This window comes from Bombina bombina, chromosome 4 (assembly GCF_027579735.1).
Source record: "Bombina bombina isolate aBomBom1 chromosome 4, aBomBom1.pri, whole genome shotgun sequence".
Lineage (NCBI taxonomy): Eukaryota > Metazoa > Chordata > Amphibia > Anura > Bombinatoridae > Bombina > Bombina bombina.
In genome coordinates, this window is record NC_069502.1 from 399716737 (window position 1) to 399724428 (window position 7692).

A 7692-nucleotide genomic window follows, 5' to 3' on the forward strand; every position below is an offset into this window, starting at 1 on the left:
CCCTGATCCCCCCCAAACAGCTCTCTAACCCTCCCAACCTACCTATTTGCCACCATCTTGGGTACTGGCAGCTGTCTGCCAGTACCCAGTTTTCCCCAAAAAAGAAAGGTTTTTTTTTGTGTTTTTTTTTTCTTAAATACAGCGTTTTCTGTAGTGTAGCTGCCCCCCCCCCCAATAACCCCATCCCCCTACCAGATCCTATTATTTTTGAAAAAAAAAAAAAAATTCTGCCCCCCTCTCTCTTAACACTAATCATTGGTGGTAGTGGTTGCTGCGCGCGCGCGCCCCCGCAGGCCCCCCTCCGCACGCTCCCAGCATCCGGCGTGCACAAAGCACTTGCAGGAACCGGATGCCGGGTAGCGATGGGCCGCCCACCCGTCTCCCTTGTAAGGTCCCACCCACCAACGAACGGCACCATCGCTACCGGTGCAGAGAGGGCCACAGAGTGGCTCTCTCTGCATCGGATGCTTTTTAAAGGGTATTGCAGGATGCCTCAATATCGAGGCATCACTGCAATACCCTGAGAGCTGCTGGAAGCGATTGCGATCGCTTCCAGCACTCTCTTAGACAACTGACATACCAGGTACGTCCATTGTCACTAACTGTCAGTCTTTGCAGGACGTACCTGGTACGTCAGTTGTCATTAAGGGGTTAAAATTGTATGTTCCATCCAAATCATAAAAGTACATTTTGGGGTTTCCTGTCCCTTTAAGTGATGAGTTAAAAACAAGAAAAGGGTGCTAAACTCACCTTTTCTGTGCTGCGGCTCCTCTCTAAAGCCAGCTCCTACAGACGCCTACGGCATCAATTCTTACCATTGAGGTGACGTTCCCACCTCTAACCAATAGCCGTGCTACCATATGTCAGATGACTAACACTGCTATTGGTTTAGAGATGGAATTGTCATCTGTTTGAGAAAAGAATGCTGTGCTGTGGGCGGCCGGAGGCGCTGATTTTAGAGAGGAGCAGTGGCACAGAAAGACTGAGTTAAGCACCTTTTAAAAATAAAATAAAAAAAAACTCATTACTTAAGTCGAGTTTATTACTAGTGATGGTAAATCCTAGCGTTTTTTAAATGCTCGGATTTACCATCACTTTAATGACTTGTTAAGATAGCATGCATGCATCCGTTTATTAAAGGGACATGAAAGTCAAAGTTAAACTTTTATGATTCAGATAGGGCATGCCATTTTAAGATACTTGTAAAAGTCACTTCTGTTGTCAAATGTCTATATCTTACCAGCAACAATGAGCCACTGGGAGTTAGCTGATGATTAGTGGCTACACACAGTTGTCTTTTGTTATTGAATCACCAGATCTAGGTCCCAGTAGTGCATTACTGCTCTGGAGCAGACTTGAAGTATGTGTTTAATACCCTTGCAATAGTTAAAGGGCCACTGTAAGTAAATATTTTCTATGCCTGTTACTAACTAACTACCCCAAATACGCTTTTTATCAATAGCATTTCATTAACATATCTCTACCGTATATCAGAAATCTTGTCTGCAAATTTAATTGTTTTCCAAACCCACTCCGTGGGTATCCTTTGCTCTGTACCAATCCGTTTACAATACCTAGGTTTCAAAATGGCGCTTTAAACACAAAGTTATTGGTTTAAGTATTTTGAACATGCAGTGCTGAAAATAGTGGGCAGGATAACGTGACATCATCGGCGAATAAAAGATATACCTTTTAGAACGTTATGAAACTTCGTTTTGAAGAAAATATAGGTCAGTAGGTTTTAATTAATGTTTATTATCTTTAATATGTTAGTTGTTTAGCTTAAAAATTATAACAGAAAGTAATCATTTAAACACATATTTATCTGCAAGAAACAGAGTAATATTAAAATATATATTAGAGCATTTTCTTTTTGCATGTATATATCTATTTAAAGTTTAGTGTTTTACAAGATTTAATGGGGTTTCCAGTCTATTTTAGACTTGATTTGCCAACATTTAATTAAAACACAGAGGATAAGGTGACCTGATTTATCAAGCCTCCAAAAAAAGAGACTTTTTTTTACATCCATGAAAAGGACATGAAACACAATATTTTTCATTCATGATTCAGACAGAGCATACATTTTAAAATGATTGGTGGCTGCACATAAATGCCTCTTGTCATTTGTTCCCCAGATGTGTTCAGTTAGCGCCCAGCAGTGAGTGCATTGCTGCTCCTTCAAGAATACCAAAAGAATGAAGCATTTTTGATAATAGATGTAATAAGGAAAGTTGCTTGGGTTTCATGTCCCTTTGAAGTGATGGTAAAGTTTAGCTAATCAAATGTCATATATGTTATATTTGCCATAAAAAAATAATATGTGTACTTTTTTTTTTAATCTATCCATGGCCATAGTAATTCTCCTACTACAATGTTATGCCGGCCCACTGGGATGAACTCTTTTTTTATTTTTTTTATGACAATTCCAAAGAACATACAATCAGTGTGTGTGTCATATGACATTCTTGAAGTCCAGTCCTTTGAAAGCCCTTAGGAAGACTATGTAGAGTGGGTGGGACGTCCTGTTCTCCATGTCACAACCCAACCGAAAAGAGGAAATAAAGGGGGATAGATGAACAGAAGATACAATGTAGTATTATAAATCTTTTATTATAAAATATATATTCACGGGGGCGTGTCTGGGCGGCAGCCAGGAGAGGCTGCAATACTTGGAGCTCCGTTTATCATCAAGATAATCCGCCGATTATTAGAGGCTGAGAGACCCATCTACATTAATAACTTACTATTTAGGCTATCTAAAATATAAACCTATCGATTGCTACCATTTGTGATAGAACTGCCTCCCCAGGAGCACAAGTCCGGACCGTTAGAGGAAAGGCGGCGGCCACATTACATTTTCTCTGACACCCCCCCCCCGGTATTCCGGGTATAGCAGTACTGGTTGCTGCATTAACTGGAAAAGTGGAGATAAATACCTGAGATTGCCTTACAGCCAGCAAAAGAACAGAGGAAAAATCCCACCGAGAAAGAAGTACGCAACTACCCAGTGGCCTAGCTAAAATGGAGGCAGTCATTAACTTACAATTACAGAAGATGGAGGCAATGCTTGTGGCGCACTTTGTAAAGCTCAGTGCAGTGATTACGGGAGAATTTAACTCCTTGAGAGAAGAGTGCAACCTTTTAATTCGGAGGCCGCAACCCCCAGCTGAGCTGCCGGAGATCCCCGACCCACCTTCTGAACGAGCACCTGTATTGTCAGAGCTCTTAGACCAGCTGGATGTCGGTGACACACAGCATTGTGCCCTGGAGGATGTGATCTTTTCCAGAGGGGATTTGCGGTCTTTGGCGGAGCAGACTGAGATAGAGCATGGTGCGGTCGCACTGCTGAGTAAGGGCAGTGATTGCAGAGCGGCTGCATTTAGTGTCACGAATGGTGAGGAAAACTTTCTCCAGCCCGGAGATGAAAGCTCAGAAACTTGTCAGCTGAAGTCACTTGCAGCTTCAGCTATAGGACCCATTGACATTTACAGCCCCCTAAGTCAGATTAAGGAGAACTCTGCCTCCCAGGTGGTACGCACCGGTTTGGTGGCCCTGCACGGGGCTTGTGCGGACGGCCCGGGGCTTTCAGCCTCCTTCATCTTTGCTCCACAGATAGTGGGACTTGAATTGGGACGCTCTCAGGTAGTACCACCACAGACTTTTGTCCCTCGCTTGTGGGTGCAGTCGCTTTACTTGGACTGTGTGTCTCCATACTGTACCCCCAATTTTACTACCTCCCTCTCAAAAGGCCTGAAGGTGGGAGTAGGCTAAAGTCCCTATAGATAATATATGCCAATTCCCACAGATTGAGCCAAATGGTTTATTGTTTATTTTATATATTATCTTTTTACTTATTAATTTTTTTTTTTCTTATTAGTGTTGATGGCTTCTGTTCCTCCCAGTTATATCTCCTGCACTCACAGGTCATGAACTCCTTTTATAGGTCTCAGTCCCTGCCAACTAGTATAAGCTCTATATCCCCTAAAGATCTGATGGATTAAGAAATAACACCTTTGTCTTCTATGTATGTTGATCTATTTATTAGCCTATATTATTAACCTTGATAACAACATATAACCCGGAGTATACTGATACTCAAATGTAATATGACTGTATTTTTCTTTTGCAAAGCTGGATACATTACTGAGCATCGTAAGTTCTCTTATTGGTGGCCTTGGTGCCAGCGGCCGTGGCGCTGGGGCCCACTATTCCTAGTACTGAAGAGTTTTATTGAACAGTCTTTATCCGCATTAATTTGTATATTAATTGTTATGTCTCTGGGTAATTTTTTGTATAAACAAAGGTTGTATAACATGTATCTGCTTTATTATATTTCTTGCAAAGGCCTTCTTAGTCCTCCAAATTACCTCCAATAGTACAACCCCATTTTCAGTTGCCCAAAAAACTTAATTATTATTTAGGTGTATACCTTTTAATCCTCTACTGGAACACACGAACCAATAGCTTATGGGCTCGTATTTAAGTATGCTTAGCTGGAGGTAAATTGGTATTAGCCTGTTTAGTTTGTATCCAATCTCCACATTTCCTTAGTTTCCCTCTTTTCCTATTTTTTCTAGAGGGTCCAAAAGTGGCCCTATATCATCAGTTACCCACCTCCGTTATTTATCATTTAATAAGTTGTAAGTCCAAGAGTGACTTAGTGTGTCCTGGAGGCGTAAGAACCAAATACATTTATGTAACTACCATTTAATTTATTCTTTATGGTTTGATCGGTCCAACAGTGGCCGGTGATGTAGTTACTCCAGTGATATTCCTTTAAAAGAAAACTGAGGTTTCATTATATACAGCTTGTTTACTTGTTTTCCAGACAGATATTGCCTTTAAGAACGTATTATTGTGCAATCTTTGAGCATAGATTCCCTCTTCTATTTTAATATATGTATACACAACCTGTCGGTATGTATCTCAGACAGTTATTACCGTTAAGAATGTGTTGTAGTATGATCTCTGTCCATAGCATCCTACTTTTATTTAGACATGTGTATTCTCAATATGCTTAACTGTATTTCAGTCAGTTCTTACTAATGAGAAGATCCGAAAACCTTGTGTACATATAAATTGTATTTTTTTTTTTTTCAAGCTTGTAACCTTTTCGCTGTTTCCTGGAAAAACCTCAATAAAAAAATTATTAAAAAAAAAAAAAAAATATATATTCACTTTTAAAAAAATTATGCGATTTGCTTGTACACTAATATATTTTACATTTCAACATTCTTAAAGTCTGAAATTTACCATCACTTTAGTTATCTTGGTATCCTTTTTTAGAAGGAGCAGCAATGCACTACTGAGTGCCAGCTGAATACATCAGTAAGCCCAGGGCTGGTGCTAGGATTTTTGACTACACAGACAAATACACATTTTGCCGCCCCCCCCCCAAAAAAAAAAAATAAATAAAAAAAAATAATATACCCTGCCATTACTGCTTCTTAACAAAATGTTCTAGTAATGTGTAATGGATATAATAGTTAATTTCTACATAACAATGTGCCGAAGTGGTGGCTCTGCACAACATAGCAGGTAACAAAATGTAACAAAATGTATATACATACATACATAGATACATACATACACTAACACAAACATACATACACATCATTTATACACACAGACATACTCATACACATTTGCATATACTTATACACACACATACATATTTACACATACTCATGCACACATACAAACACACATTTATACGCACACAGACATACTCATGCACACATACATATTTACACATACTCATGCACACACATTTATACATTCATACACACATATTTACACATATATTTATACACACACATACATATTTACACATACTCATGCACACATACACACACATATTTGCACACATACAACCACACACACACACAAAACATACATACATAATGACAGAGACACACATTTTTATACACACACAAACATACATACATAATGACAGGCACACACATTTATACACACACACACACACAACCACATACATATTTATACACACACATTTACGCACACACAAACATACATAATGACAGACACACACATTTATACACACACAACCACATACATATTTATACACACACATATTTACACGCACAATGACACAGGCACACATACATACACACATACACATACTATACCACACACACATATAAACATAGACACACACAAACATAAAGCAAATGAACAATAGATTATTCCCCTTCCTAAATACAAATTGTGAATCTCTCAAATAAGCTGCAGGCATAGGTTATTATGGGATATGGTTGTTCTATGGGTTATGAGAGAGGAAATCAGGTATTTTTTTTTTTTTTTCTATTTTTTTTATTTGGTTTGAAAAAATAAAATAAAAATAAAAGTGACAATTGGGGGCACACAGGACCCCTGTTCCGCAAAATATAAATCAGAGGTTCGGACACGCAGGTCCGAAATAATACACAAACTGAAAAAGGTACTATGTGTAAGGCATGTAGGACCCTTGAAGCAAGAAACAAAAACAGTAAATGAAGTAAATCAATAGATAAGTCCCCAAGGGTCCAGAAAGGAACAGATTTTTAACTTTTAACAAAAACCTATATAACAGCATAAGAAGATCCATAAGAAGTCAAACAATCTGCAGTGCTAGATGCAATATAGGAGTGTAAACTGTCTGCTAATGTTCTGCAAGGAAAATAATATAGCAAGCTGCATGCAGGTCATATGAGATGCAATAACTTGGGGTTACAGAAAATAATTCCAAATTTAACAGCAGTCGTGGAGCACCACATTGCATGCGGCACATTACAGATATATGACCCAACTGTATATGAGGGAGTGGTTAGCAAACAGCATAAAAAGCTATAAGTAATTTGTCTACCTAGAGGGCTCATATCACAAACATTCTTAAACATCAGAGGTAGACCCAATACCTAAAACCCTTAGCAGTCCCTGTCAAGTAACCAGTAGGGGAATATAAATAGAATATACCAGGATATTATATGTGAGATAGACAATGTACCTCCCAATTGATCAACAAAGCCAGCACATTACACCCGCCACACACCAAAACAGGCAATAACAAACATGCACTATAGGAGAAAGGAACAAATTACAGAACTAAAAATGTTCCGTTGGGATAACTAGCTGAATGCTAAAAGGGACAACAATCACATATAATGACCCAAAAGTTCAACATGAGTAGGTGACAAATTACAGTCCTCTTAGAAGGGAGCTCACAAGTCAATAATGTGTTGGTAAGAGGAGGGTCTTAGTGTTAAGTTTACAGATGAAGGGCTAGATCTGTAAGTCAAGATTCTGACCAGTCCAGATATATTAGAAGCGAGGTGATTAACCCACTCCAGTTTTAGTTAGTGTGCGGAAATCTGCTATACATTGCCCCTCACCTTCAACCTCAAGCACCTCTGATCTCTGCGCCAGCATGCCTCCGCAGGAGGAAAACACCTGCTCACTTAAGGTTCTCTGATGCGACAGGAGTTTAGTTATGACAAGTGTCCCTCTCCTGGGAGCTGGAAGGACACTATCTTCTCTTCCAAGCACTGGTGGTCCATTAGGATCAGCCTCCTTCTCTTCCATATTAATCTTCTGATCACCCCAATCAGCGAAACTGGAGATCCTGAATACAAAGCGCTGGCGATGCATAGCCTGATGAGTTACTCCCATTTGGCACAGGGTGGTTTCTTG